Source organism: Brachyistius frenatus, unplaced genomic scaffold (genome assembly GCF_029030835.1).
Source record: "Brachyistius frenatus isolate BFR_SWC_R1_liver_20210118 unplaced genomic scaffold, ASM2903083v1 Contig_12, whole genome shotgun sequence".
Taxonomy (NCBI): domain Eukaryota; kingdom Metazoa; phylum Chordata; class Actinopteri; family Embiotocidae; genus Brachyistius; species Brachyistius frenatus.
This window is the reverse complement of record NW_027210611.1, coordinates 3,100,353-3,116,030: the sequence shown is the minus strand read 5'-3', so window position 1 is coordinate 3,116,030 and position 15,678 is coordinate 3,100,353. Positions and strand designations below refer to the sequence as shown.

The 15,678-nt window shown below is 40.0% G+C and overlaps 1 protein-coding gene across 4 annotated transcripts in view; it reads right to left on the bottom strand.

Annotated features, from left to right (window-relative positions):
- Positions 1-15,678, bottom strand: part of greb1l (GREB1 like retinoic acid receptor coactivator) — a 42,718-nt gene that overhangs the window by 22,761 nt on the left and 4,279 nt on the right. For all 4 annotated transcript variants that reach the window (XM_069692251.1, XM_069692252.1, XM_069692253.1 and 1 more), the window contains exon 2: positions 1,609-1,720. The gene's annotated coding sequence lies outside the window, so the exon portion shown is untranslated. The remainder of the gene's footprint in view (positions 1-1,608; positions 1,721-15,678) is intronic.

Sequence of the window (15,678 nt, the reverse complement as noted above, 5' to 3'; positions counted from 1 at the left end):
CCAAGCCAGTAATCAGGAGTGTTCAAACTTTGTGAGATGAGAAGTAAAAAAAAAAAATCACATAAAAGGGAGGTTTGGCTGCTTTCCTGACAGTTTAGCCAAAAAGCTCTCTTTTATGTTTGTCCTTGGACTATGATTGACTGGTGTAGACCAGTGTTGTGGTCAACAGCAGCCAAGTGAAAGCCCAGGTTGAAGACTTCAGCGGTTTGGGAAAAGCTCCATCTCCTCATTACGGTCTAAAAACAGATATGACTGAGGTAATTTACAACTTAGCCTTTACTTAAAGTTTTGATTAATTTATCAATTAAAAATGAATTATGTTTTTGACTGATTAACAACAACAACATTTAAAAAATCATGGCTGGCAACTTTCATTGGAAAATGAACGGAAAATGACCACTTTGTCAAAACAACTTTGTTTTGGTTGAGTATTTAAGTATTATTTTAGTCCAGACTTTAGTCAACATCTTTAAGTTGTGATGTAAAGGTAGACATTTCCTAATTTACACATTTATCATCCTTACACTCATTCAGGATTGGAGAATAAAATAGATACTCTGTGGGTATTAAATAACTAAATAGAAACAATGAAATACTTTCTCTTCATTTTAACACATTCTGAATATGTCAATCAATGAATTACTATCTACTAAATACAGTTTCCAGTTGTTGGCCACACACGAACCCTGCGCCTTTTTATTTTGTCAATAATAGGCAAGGTGGGAATTAAGTTGCAGATGCCTTTTGCCTCCCAGGTTTCATTTTGCCTACGCCTGGACAGGTTTACTTGTGTTTACTTAACAACCATCCTGGGAGGAATCTGACCAACCCAGACAAAAGACAAGATTAACAGTGCCTGACTGTGCTGTCAAAGAGATAAGAAGCTTAAGAGAACGCAGCTACAGTATTTCTTGCTTAACTGATGGAGGAAGGTGACTGCATAGAGACAAAAACACAGTGAGAGGGGGGAAGAAGGAAAATGAGAGCCTGAGGGCATTTGTATGTAACCTGTTCGATTGGGAAGTCAAAGGAGGCTCCGGAGCCGTCTTTGCCTGGCTGACCATCAAACCCCAACGGACAGATTTGTCATTAACCTGGCGTAGGCTGGACGTGAACACAGAGACTGACCTTTTATCACCTGTGTAACTTAAAACAAAGCGTAACTGTGGCAGAAGTCGCTTAACGGATGTTTCTGGGGTGTGACTCAGGTGGTTGCTAAGGTCAGTTGTAGTGGCGGGGGTATTTCAGGTCAGTCAGCAGCTTCAATCTGACTGATGGATGTTCAAACATAATGAGAAGAATCTACTGGGGAAGAAGCAGTTTAATGTTCAAAGACTAATGGAAAAAAAAAGGGTCGTTCATGTCCGTGAGTGGTGACTTTAAAAAATGCCTTTCAGCGAGTCAGATGGTCAGTCAAGGCCACTCCACAGCTCCTGGGTGGCATCAACAGATTGTATGAATGTGACCCCAGGTCAGTAAGAGCTACACTAATCTTCACTCAGTGGAATAGAGGAAACCACAGCAGAGAAAATGTGAGAACACGGATTTCGAATTCTGAATATCTCACAGACGACACATTAGCGCTGCATTTAAAACCAGGTGACTTACGTTGTTGGACTGTTCCCAGGCGTGACGGGACTTGTTTTCCTCGGCTACATGCTGGATCACTACCACTCAGCAGAAACTTTCAGCAAAGACATGTCACTCATTGCTTCAAGACCTGGGGAAGAATAAGGAGATTGCTGATTAGCTCACAGTGCGTCACTGTCAGTAATACAAAAAACATTTAACATTTTCTCTAAGTAGCTAAAAATTTTATTTTCTTCAAGTCCAGTTCATTAAAATCATCTGAACAGCTAATTTTGTGTAAATTTATAACAGATTTAGGCAGATTGCAGTAGTATATCTCAAGAAAATAGCAAATTATTCAGAAAATGGATTGAAATTGAAATTTGGATTGAAATTTAAACAAACAAATCCATCAATAACAAATAATCATATCCATTGTCCATTTCAGTTTTTAATTATATCAATAAAATATGAATATAGGACTCTGATGTAGAATCATCTAATGCACCAGTATACAGAAAGCCCAAAACTCTGACACATGTATGATCCAGATAGTTTGATACGACAGATCACCACAGTCCAACGAACACGCTCATTCACAAAATTAATGGGAGCCCTTCCAGCCACTCAAACATTAAGTGCAGCTCAGACCATGACATATGCACTCCCTTTTACCAGGCCAAAAATGCGTTACGTGACACCGTGCTCCCCCCCCCCCCCCCCCCCCCGGGGCTATTTTCATGAAACACAATTGGGTGTTTTAGTTTGTAGCAGCAGTCACTACACACACAGTCACTCTACTGTTACTTTGACCTTTTGACAAAGTATTGTTCAGCCACTCGGGCTCTGATATAACAGAAGCAAAGTTCCCCTCATCACCTCTGACTGTGCTGCTATTCTGTATGAGGGCGGCTGGTCTGGGGTCCAAGTCCTTCAAATAGCAAGTGTACACAGGCTGGTTCAACTTGCATTTACTGACCACACTGGAACGTCTTTTGTGAATGATTAGCCAGCTTGATACAGCACATCAGAGTAAAGAGTTAAAAAAAAAACAAAAAAAAAAACATCAATATGTCAGAGCAGAAACGTGCGCTCCTTTACCTTCAGGGCAGAACTAAATCACATAGTGACAAATTTGTTAAAGGTAGAAGAAAATTTGCTTCATAACACAAGTTCACACTTTATCCTCCACTGGAAAAACCAGAGCTTTCACACACACCCACTGAGCAGAGTCTTGAAATATTTTGATGCTTATCTAGTTGTGAAGGGTAGACGACACAGAAGGAGACGCAGATGGCTTTGGAGATGAAGATGAAGGAGCCGTAAATCTAGACACCATTACAAGCCAAGCCCCAGGTGCTTAATCAGGTCCTGTTTTTCCAGTGATGAGGTTTGAGGGACTGTTTGGCCTGACATGCTGGTTTAGTTTCTTACCTGAGGAACGTAAAGTCAGACTGGATTTAAGGCGAAGGTTAAACATTTATCATTCTTCTCCCATACACTGTTTCATACAAGTGAAATGAATGCAAACCATTTTAAATTATAAACCTTACAGCTATTTGTTGTATATAATGTGAAAATGTATATTTCTAAGTATTTCCTTAAATGCTGTATATAGACTGTACCCCTTACACTAGGTTCATTTCATAGAAATATCGAATTAAAACATTTTTTAATCAGTTTTGACTCAAAAACAGAATCCTTGAAAGATTGTACATGAAGTCAACCACCCTCTGTGCTATTAATGTATTTTTACACTAAAGACTACATTCAAATATCATATCTGAATGTTTTCTTTGTGCCCTTTTTGAAAAAACAAAAAAAACAAACGTAGTTTTTTGCAGTTATTGGGGAAAAAAAGCAAAGAATTGAATGTTAAATTAGTGGTATTAGTATTATTACAATGTTTACAGCAGTAAACACTCTAAAGTTAGTTCAGGTTGTTGACAATTACACACCAAAATAAGTAAGTGAAACTTAATGAAAATAGTATAAATCGTGATTTTATTCTGTAATCGGTCTCGTTTTTGGTGCAGTTGATCACAATTTTGGATTGTCTGAAATCTTTACTGAAACCACATGTTGTCAATTAAATCGAGAACATAACAGACCTTTATAAAAAAAAAAAGGGGAACAACATATTTAAATGTGTCCATCTGAGTTGATCTTACTTTTTACCCTGGCTTCTCTCTTTCTCTTCAGTCTTTTTCAACAGTATAATTACATTACAATGTTTCCAACAGAGAGAGAGAGAGAGAGAGAGAGAGAGAGAGAGAGAGAGAGAGAGAGAGAGAGAGAGAGAGAGAGAGAGAGAGAGAGAGAGCGAGAGAGAGAGAGAGAGCGAGAGAGAGTAGTTTATACTTCACATCGAAGCCAAATACATGTCAAGAAATACTTTTACAGTTTTTTTATATTCCATATCAAAATCTGACAAAGAGACAAAAGATGTTGACAGCATGTATGTATGTAACTTTGACAGGTGTCCATTGTTTAATGTTTACTAATTAAAGAGCAACTAAAACTGAGTTAATCCAGGATTTACTTAAATTTAAACTAAAGAGTGACTGAATGAGCTTTTCTCTTCTTTTGCCCTTCAGAATAAAAGTACATAAAATGTTAATGGGAATTTGATAAATATCTAAATCGTTTTCATCTCATTGTTATGCTTTAACCTTTCAGGTCAATAGCATTAGTTGAAATGCGGGAAAGAGCTCAGCACACTCTTAACATTATAAAAGACACTGGCCATCAGACATGAGAGAAAGGGGAGGAGAGGGGTAAGAAAAGAAGAAGAAAAAGAAAAGACAAACATCTCTCCCATGTTCTCTAAGTGAGGTGCTAAAAGCCCATATCATTAATGCTGCATCAGGGCCACATGTGACACACAGCAAGCAGTTTAAGAGGCTTCTCCTGTACCTTCCATGACTCTTCCAGCTGATGAACCCTTTAAAATCCAAATCAAATGCAGTAAATCCCAAAAGTGCAGGCAGCTTTTCAAATATAGTCCACGTTAAATAGTAAATCCCTTCATGGATAGTTTTGTTGATACACCGGCAGCATATGTAGATTCAATCCTTTCTGGTAGTCACTTTTGTCATGATCCTTACAGAAAGAAATGGGACTCCCAACTCTTTCCCTCAGTACAGCAGAAACCCTCCCTCTCTCTCTCGCCCTCTCTCTCTCACTCACATGCAAACAAACACACACACACACACACACACACACACACACACACACACACACACACACACACACACACACACACACACACACACACACACACACACACAGACCCCTCCCCCTGCAGGCCCCTGTGCCCTCCTCTGTGCTGTGCCATTTGCCAAGGAGGGAGGGAATCCACCGGGGGCTCATTCATCTTGGCCCTTCTGATCCCCTATGGTGACAGATGCTCTTGGAGGCCTGCGGAGCTGTGCGGGGAAACAAAGAGGGCCCACATCTCCCCGTTGTCGCGCAGCCCCAGCGGCCCGCCACGCGTGACCCCCATCACATCAAGACATCCGCCATGGGCACTGCGTCATGTGGAAGTTTTCATTTTCAAGAACCTGGAGAGGAGCCAGGAGGGGGGGGGGTTCAAAATCAAACTTTGCTCTCACGCTCAAGCTCAGTTCAACCTCTCGCAGCCACACCCAGTGTTTTATTGGGGGCCAATTCAGAGACAGGAGAATCCATCCCCGGCAAAATGGGGACAAGAATGTCAGCCTGAGCATTTTGTCTTCATAGCCTTACCCAGGTTTGACCCCACACTAGGCTTTTACTCCCGCTATAAATACCAGGGGCTCATCTGGTCAAAATAAATAAACAGAAATGCACCACAAATCAACAGCGCTGGCAGATGTTGGGGATTATATGTCATTATAACCTAGTGATCAATTCTAGCACCTTTTCATGATTTTGCCAAGAGGAGAGCATTTCCAGGAAATAACCAAGAGGCTCGAGGCTGACGACACTTAAAGTTAAGTAGGCTAAAACCTGCACAAGTACTGCAAAATGCCAAACTTACATCGAAATGTAAGATCATATAAATAATCTTTCCCTTGAGTTTTCTCATACTGTATGTAAGAATTTGACACTGTTTTTAACGATTTAAAATCCAATATAAACAACTAGCAGTTTAAAACTTTTTTCGATTTAGGGTAACTTAAATTTAACACACTTATTTCCTGACTTTGAATGGAAAACACAACTGGCTGTCATATTGTCAAGTCTAACTGTACTGCCGGGACATTGTTTAGACTGCAGCTCATAGTAAAGCTACAAAATGACTCGTACGGCAGCCTGATGCTTCTGTGCCTGTTTTTCCTTCAATCTAATTAATGCCAAGAGAGGTCAGCAAGAATTTGTCAGGTAAACAGCAAGTCTGAGTAAACTCACATCTACCTGATGGCAGGGAAGATGCAGTCACCACTCACCAAGAGTTTTTAGGTCTCTCTTTAATACCAAAATGTTTCCCCTCAAAAGTTTGACCAAAAATAGAATTATTGAGATGAGATTAATGATAAAGTGTGGCGTGTAATAATCCAGAAATTTTGTTTTTGTGTGAATTTTAAAGAATCGTAAATCTTTAAATGTAAAATAACTACAGAAAGTAATGTTTTAAACAGATTCTGAGAGACCTGTTAAATTTATATTGTCATAAATGATCTCATTATAACAATATCTGCCTTTACTGGCCCAAGTTTCTCGCTTTGCTGAGTCGTGGGATCCAGTTCATTATCACAGACACGGTCAACAGTTGTTTTAAAAAAAGTTGTTGGCAGCTCTTCTCACCTCCTCTCCAATGGTTATATTGCGGCACATTCAGCGTGAGGGCTGCTGTAAACCACCACACGAGCCAATCAGGGCCTTCATTAGTCCTTATGGAGCTTCCGTGCACTCATTTCTCTCAATCGGCACATTTGTCTAAACATTGGGCTTGAGTTTGACTGTGAAATTTGCCTGACTATTGCTGATTTAGACCACACATGGTAATTGTCTGTGACTGTCAGGGCAGTGCATTAGATCATATTTGACATTTTTAAAGTGATTGATAGTAGCTAACTGTAGTTATCGGGTTAAACAAAAGTGAAATCTTTACAATGATCCGGCACAGCCACAAGTTCAACTGAGGGAAAAGAGCTGTCAGTGTGATTTATGTCAAAGCCCCTGACTTTGACATGGCTTGTCTTAAATAGCCCATTTAAAATGGGGATAATGAGTAAACCCTGCATTTTCTTTGGGCTCAAAAGACACTGTGCAAAAAAACAAAGGAGCGTGGATTGAATACTTTCCCGCCCCTGAGCCCATCCTTCACCGCTGCAATGAGGTCCAAAGTGGACAAAGGGGAAGTATCCCTGCCACTGCCACCTGAGGAAAGACAGGTCACATGACCAGCAGTGGGGGGTTCTGGGAGAGATTGGGCTCAGAGCTCTTAAATTTGGAGGGGGTCGGGGAGGGGGGGTCTTCCTTTCTTAGGATTCCCAGAGGAGCGCCGCAGCTTTGTCTTAGCTGACTCAGCAGCTGCTGAACACATGAAGGTTGTTTGGAGGAGCTTGAACAACAGAAGAATAATCTACCTAAACTTGTAACTGTTCTTATTCTAACATTCATGATCTGACCTAATCAACCTATCAAACCCATTAAAGTACATTCAATAAATGGAAGCACACAGGGTCGCATAGCACAGCAGAAACTGAGGGTCTTCTGCAAAAGGAGGTTCAACCAACAAGTAAGGAGCTGAGAGATCAGTGGGAAGGAAGTACAGCAACCAAGGTGCTATTAAGGACGTTATAATAATAAAACAGACCTGCAGCTCAACTGTCAAAAACCAAAACAAGAAAACAAAATGGCCCCCATGTGAAAATTCCCGTAACAGAATTTGCTTTTCTACTAGCGTCCCTTGGGCTTTCTGACACCAAGGGTGTGAGGACTCGCACCGTTGTTTACTATCCGGGTGGCAGTCCACAGCTCTAATTTCCTTATTAAAGCCCCACAACCATCTCCAAAACCTCCTCCTCCTCCTACTCGGGACTACCTGCTGGGCCCTGAAGTGCAAATCGGTGCTAGTGAGGATAGCAGATGAGCTAAGGTCATTCATTGCTTTCCAGTGAGTCAAACAAACAAAGCCAAACATTCCCGTTGAATGCCATTGCTGAAGTCGGCAGCAACGGAGAGAAAGACCGGGAGAAAGAGACAGAGCAGGGCTCAGTGGAGATCATTGCCTGAGGGTGTGTGTGTGTGTGTGTGTGTGTGTGTGTGTGTGTGTGTGTGTGTGTGTGTGTGTGTGTGTGTGTGTGTGTGTGTGTGTGTGCTTGGTTTGCGTGTGCGTTCTAGGAGATTATCTGTGGAACTATAAAGTGGGGTGAACCAGGGTTTAAAGCCTGGTGTGACCAGAGGGAGCGGGGGCAGGGACTTGGGCCTGAGGAGGGGTGGACAAAAGGAGCATTTGGGCAGATGAAGAAGTCATCATCATTAAGCCACTGGAAGTTTACTGTCCAGTTATAAAACTCATTTCAAAATTAGGGGCTTGGGGGTGCGTGTGAAAGGGCAGCAGGACCGAGAAGGCTAGCGAGGGGTTGGAGACAGGTGTGGTAACTCTCTGAAGAACTGTAGAGCTAATTCATTAGGGGACAAGCAGCCTTTGTGTTAACACTACGTTGATTGGAGTGGTGACCTTGCCACACATTGTGGCCCAGAGAATGAGTTTAAGGGCAAGGCATTTAAACTTAAACTAAATCTCAGCCACGGACAAAGGCCAGCATCATTTAATAGCAAAGGCCTACCGAATGGATAACTGACACAGCACAAATTGAAAACAAGCTTAATTAAAAGAAGCCAATTCTGAAGAACACGGTAGACCTTCAGCTCCTTAAAAAATCTCAACTATAGTAACTAAGATTTTAGCATAAAGCTTGAAAGATACGTCTAAATATGTAACTACAGCTGTAACAATTATTGAATGCATTGATTAGTAAATCAAATTAGAATGAAACTGCAACTACTTTGAGGCTGTTTGAATCATTTTAATGCAATTTTTTTCATTTCTAAATCCCAATCTAAGCATCTCATCTGGCTATTCTTTAGGTTTTAGACTGTTTTGTCAGACAAAGCAACACTTTTATTGTTCGGCATCACTAAAATTGTAATTGACACTATTTACCTTTTGTCTGACATTCTATAAACCGAGCGATTAATCAACAACCAATAAGTGACACATTTATTGATTGGTCATGGCAGGAACAATAACCCAAATGTGATATCTTAATGTTTTAATCAATATATTGAAATATTTTCATTGATCGATCGAGCTAGGCAAATCTCACCAGATCCGTCAGTTTTGATAATTAGTTTCTTTAAATGCAAACAGAGAAGCCTAAAGCTTAGATTTTTTTTTTAATTTTTTTATTCAAACTATTGCTTTCCCAACAGTTTCTGACACGTTTGATGAAAACAATGCAAATAGAAAAACACTAGTCACAAAGTATTGCAACCTTAACCCAACAACAGGCCCAGCTATTATTGCTATTATTGTTGTAGAAGCTGAACCCTCTAAATAACAAACTAAATGCCAAATTTAAACTGATGGATTTACTTTCGGCATATTTTCCATAAACCAGAGAACCCGACTTTTACAGATTAAAAAAACATTCAAATAGCAAATGCCAGTTCTGGATGAATGTTATCCCTGATAAATGAATGAAAGTGAAGGACAAGTGACAGTTTACAATGCTGTTCAAGACTGATAATAAAACAGAAGGCCTGTCAGTGAACCCAATCTGCATTTTACAACACAGCTGGGTTGAACGCCAGTTCACCTAAGTTGGAACAACGAGGAGAGACACAGGAACCTAATACATTTATAGACTTATTCAGGAAAGCCATATTGAATAAGACAACAATGAGTTCTATTTCATAGTTAACCTGTCACTGGCAGTGGTCAAACACCGGTCAATGCTAAAGGGCAGGAGGAGGGAAAGCGAGAAACAACAACAGGTCTAAATGCACTCTCTAGAAATTATTTTATTTTTTTATCCAAAGACATCACTGACCTTTTATGAAAGAAAAGTCAAATTAAGCTTATTATACAATAAATTCAAATATTTACCAGTATATTAATGCTAGCATGTACTTTCTCCCATTCTGAGATAGGAATTGATCCTCGACCATCATCACAGCTTCTTCTAACATCTGGTTCCCACCTAATGGCTCATCACAGAGAAGATCTTTGATGATGGTTGACCAGGCCTTGTCCTGGCCATAAACTGTTGTTTAGACAGCCCTATTTGTTATGGGGTGTAAAAGGAGAGCCATGGATCACGTTGAAAGGGCCAACGCTATCAAAACATTTGCTCTTATCAGATGACAAACCTAGCAAAGGGGTCAGGTTCCAGTTCCAGGAGCTGGCCTGAGCTGCAGTCCACCCTGCATCCACATCATATGTCACTCAAATGGAGGCGCAGAGAATATGATACTAATCGGAGACTTTAGAGATGATCACTGCAAAGGCTATAAAAATCGGATGGGCCCAGTTCTAGATTGTGATACCAGCAATAACATGATAGCAATGTTTCAAATACCAAAATATGTGTGGCAAAAAATTCTAAACTTAAGGTCCACTTATAGCATTTTTGGAGCTCAATCACATATTACTATATTCATCAGCAAATGAAATAGACTTTTTCAAAATATTTGGTACAACTCATCTTAAACGTGGAGTTTTAATTTCCTTTAAACAAAAGCCGCATTTAAACTAATGCAAATTTGACTTCAGTACATAATAAAGTATATGCCTACCTGTAAATAATACATTGTACAAACACTTTTCTAAATTAAATATAATGCAGCATGACCAAAATTCTGAAATGAGGAAATGTTGTATCAAGTATGAATCTTATCAATAATTCAGCTTTCAATATTTGCCAGTTTTTTGTTGTTATTGATTTACAGCAGAAAAAGAAGCAAACTATAACTGATTTAATATCTATCGTCTTTAAAAATCGATAAGTCACTTAATTTAAAAAGAAAACAACAAAAGAACACCTACTTTCAACTTTTCAAATGTGAGTAGTTTCTGCTTTTCTTTCTTATGTCATGGCAAAATTAATGCATTTGTGTTTTTTTTTTAACTTTTTTTTTTATTGCAAAACAAGACAAAATTTGAAAACAGCAATAGATGTTTTTTTCACAATGTCCTGACTGACTATAGACTTACTAACTGACATTAATGGATAATGAAAATAATCGTGAACCCTGGTTTCACTAAATTTTAACAAAGGAAAGTCCTACTCTCAACTTTCCTCCCTGAATAGTTCACACATCTGGCACAGTAACTTAATTTTACCACGCAGGAGTACCAAGCACTCACAGAGAGAACATAACAAAGAGGCCTGTTGTGTTCATCAGGCGTCCAGAGAGATCCACCTTCCACAATGGAACCTCTCCTTTCTTTTCCTCTCTGAAAAAGGTCTAAGCCACCTTGAATCCATTTGACTGACAGCGCGACAAAGAGGCTTCTTATGGTCCTGACGAAGGAGCCTCCTCCTCCTTCCCTCTAAACTTCCTTACAGAGCGATCAGCTGTATCCATCACGCCCCTCTTCCTGACCTCAGGCGCCACTGCTGCATCAGCAGCACCCCACCCCCGACACCCCCCTCACTCTCTGGTCACATCTCCTCGATTACCCCCCACAGTCCAGATTAATAAGCACCAGGTTGCCCTCGGTGACAGGACCCACACTTAAATCCCATCAGTCCTCCTTACTTCAGCGAGAGCCACAGCATCAGCAGGACTCTTTTTTTTATCTTAATGGGACAATGGAAGCAGAGTCATCCTTTGTTCTGGGTTTGACCCCACACACAAACCTCGCTGATGAGAAAGAGTGACAGTAAACCTATTCAGGGCTGTTGCCACTTCATCCTGCACTGATCCCTCCGAGAGATGGGATACTTTACCAACTAGCAGATGTGACAGTTAGAGAGGGCCCTTTGGACAATGTGGTGCACTAGGCAGAGACGGTGGTATATAAAGCCCTCAGGTGCCATGTGACAGAATAAGACAAAAATGTTTTGACTTTAAATGTCCTACAGTCACCTTCATTAAAACAGCCTGTTCAGTATAATTAATAGATGTAAATATTCTCAAAAACTGAAAAAACTAAGCCCAAGTGTACTACAATATTACAAGCATAGCCAAGTATTGTTTAAGCAAACCCTGCAGCTCTTATGTGGGCAACAGGGCTGGGTATCTTTTAAAACTTTTCAATACCAGTACCAGTGCCTTAACTTTGATACCGGTTTCTGAATGATACTTTTCTTTTTTTACTAATTTCCATAATTCCAGTGTAAGAAAAACAAAATAACATGACACATTACGATAAAAGTATTTCGTTTTCATGCAGTTTAGAGAAGGAGAATGGAACTCAAGTTGCTTTACGTGGCTACAATTAACAGATGTCCCTAAAATGCCTCACAAGTAAGCTTTCGCTCGATCCTCCAATTTACCAACATTTCCAAAACGCCTTGAATGGAATCTATCACTAGACGCTACAATTTACGATGTGTCCTAAACGCCTCACATGCTATCAGTAGATGCTAGTCTTCCAGCTGCATACAGCACGCGGAAGCCGGCCAAAAATTTTAAACAGTAAAATAAGGCGTCCTATGCTAAGATTTACTTTCCTGAGTTAAATCTGAGTGATTTTATCTATGCAGGCAGACTGTCTAAGTAGAAGGTATGGTGTGGTTCACTGACACGGATGAGAGTTACTCATCAAAAGTTGTGTTTTAAAACCAAAAAATAGTGTTATTGTGGATGTAGCATAGGTATGGAAATTTGGTACCAAATGACAAGTACAGTTCAGTACCCACCTCGACAAAGACATACAGAGAGCTCGATGCAGGTAAATATGTGCCTAGGTATTTTGTAATTTTCATATCAAAACATGTAGGTGAGATTCTGTAGGTTTGCTGCAGTCAGGAAAAGTTAAGACACAATATTTTGCCTTTTCCTGCTGGTAAAATTAACACACAGATCTAGTTAGAAAATCAAAAAAGCCTTCCTTATCGTCAATACTTTTCTATTTAACGTTTGGCTATTTTATTTCTGGTTGTACTTGAGTTGAAAACTTGCACACAGAACAGAGAAGAGAGGGTGAGAGAGATACAAAGAGAGGGAGAATGACCTCCACTGCCACATGGGAACGTTGAGTCCTCGCAGCTCAGGGCTGGGTCTTGGTCACCGTAGCCTTGGACAAGCTGTGACAGCCTATGAAAGCCTGCTGCTACAGTCATCTCTCTCCCCCATAATCCTGGCAGCATCAACACACATTGACCTTGTGTTTCAATACAAAGAGGGAGAGCTTGTTTGAGAGTGAATGTCCTGTTTGTGCATCTGTGCAGAAAGGGAGATTTTGGAACAACATACTGTATGTGGGCAAAAGGCATTGCTGCTGCTGTGATGAAGTGCGAAATCTGGCTTCAAGCCTGAGAGCTTCCAGCTGTTGTTGGCACACATTCGATCCTTTCACATCAATAATACTAAACACACAACACTGCAGGACGTTTAATGTTTTATCACTGGTGGATACAGAAATAGTTTTTGTGATGAATATTTCTTTTAGATGTCCATAAAACAATAAAAACAAGTCTTGTTCTATCTGACTAACAAAAAATTACTCAAAGCAAAAAAACAAAAACAAAAATCAGTATTTGTAATTTTTCATGATAAATGACTAATATTAACTATAAATGTATATCTCCAGCAGCTATTGATTAACCAACTAATCATATTATTCCTCTAATGAAACACCAATCAAAAGAAACACGACAAAAAACATGCATCATCACATATTGCTATATGTGATAAGTCTAAAATTGAACAAGGCTGATATAATAATTAATATTTGGTTATGTTTTGCACAATGTTTCACCTGTGTACTCTCTCTGTGTCCCACTACAGTTGTCTAACACATTAAATAAGACTTACAATCAAAAACAGAGCCCTCCTATAAACGTTGAGAAGCGCTATTACAGCTGGTACAGAATAAAAAATAAAAAAATCTAAAAAATAAATCAAATAATAAATCGAGATGATCATCAGTGTGTCTAACTACAATGGTAATCAAACAATTTTAGAAACGAAGGCAAAAAGAATGGAACAATAGAATTCAACCTAAAAAAAAACAACACAGATTTATAACCATTAACCCCTATTGTGCGAAGAGCCAGTCTGTGGCACAGGACACATTGTACCCTGTAAAAATAACATGTAAGCTGCAGGCCGACATTTCTGGCTGCAGGTACTGTTCCACTGGAGTGCACGAGGGGGGAAATACAGCAGTACACCCTGTGAGAACACGCTGTTCCATAACAGTGCTGTGCAAAACGGGATTCTCAGCCGGATGCTTTCCGGGTTTCAATAGCAAGAATGAGAGTATATTATTACTGAGTGCTCTACACGCACACTTCATGCTCTTCACGAGTTCTTAACGGTGTAATAGCCCACGAGAATCCAAGACATTGATCTAAAAAAAGGAAGACCGTCGACATGAGTCTGCGTCACGCAACGATCCTGCTGTGATGTGATGCAACATGCAACGTCATTTGTTTATCATTAAGAGTTTGACTCAGGGAACAAAAGGCTGAAATTCCTCCTTCACCTTGACATGCCAACATTCCCCCGCAAACACATGTATGTCGCGCCTTATGGTGACCCTTTGACTTTGCTGTGGACACGCTTCCTGATGGACGACTTGGGGGCACAACCAGAAAGGCTCCATTCATTTCTGTCAGGCAGCTATTTCAGCTTTGATCTGGTGCAGAGAAATAGGGTGCAGTGGAGGTACAAATTTAAATCTTTTAACCTCCTTACGACTATTTTAGCTTTGCATTTGTAGGCCTTTGAAAATTATTTGGTATCAGTGGCACAAAAAGAGGTGTGTAAAAAAGAATAAGCATTAATTGTGCTGTAGAGACACAGGGCTCCAATAGACTAGGGATTTAGGTTCATTGAGTCATTCAGCTAGTCAACCAAGACATCGAGCAGTGACAGATAAGAACCTGCCCTGCATGTCAGACTCACAGATAACAGGACAGGAGGAAGTGCCATCTACTGGGGTCGTGTTCCACTCATGCATGAATGTACACACACACACACACACACACACACACACACACACACACACACACACACACACACACACACACACACACACACACACACACACACACACACACACACACACACACACACACACACACCAAATTAGCATCTCAAGCCTCCCCCTGCAACAAAGAGCAGGATGTTACAGCCATGCTTTTTGGCTGTACTCCTACGTATCGCCTGTCCTACCTTCCTGACTGTAAGTTCCTTTCATCCATCACTAAAAGCCACATTCTTGGACTGTGAGAAAGAAAGGCATGTTTTAGCTGAGAGGAATTTCATCCTTAGAGGCTTTCCCTTGCCCCGTCATTCCCGAGCAGGCCGTAAACACAGAGGTGTGAAGCAGACTCAACCAACAGCACAATTTCATGGTCAGACACATTTAGTCGAGAGTGATTTGTACTGGTATAAGTAGTTAATGCGCAGCAACAAGTGTGTTCATGCAAGCTCAGCCTTAGGTTAAAATGCACTCTTAATTTGATGTCCTTCTTGAAAGGTTTATTGCTGTGTTATTTGTTCAAATGCATACTTAAAACACTATCCAAAATTCCTTTAAAATGCTTCTATATAAATATTATTCACTCATTCGTGTCTACTAAACTGATTGATAGAGGAAATGTGTACTAAATTGGAATATTACAGCCAATAGAGGGAGCAAAAAACGGAATACTTCTCAATTAATCAGTTACTCCGATAATAACATTTCCAAAAATGGTCCAAAACAGTCTAAAACCCAAGAATTAAATAACATTTGAGATGCTGGAGCCAGTAAACTTTTGACATATTTGCTTAAAAATTCTTCAGGTCAAATAAATGTAGTCTGTATACTGGAATACTTGCCATGTAAATAAATACACAATACACTTTCTACAGTTTCTATGCAGTGTGACATTGGAACAGTTACAGCAAATGAAATATAATAATTTGTCCACTTCCTGCAGGTGAAACTAAGAT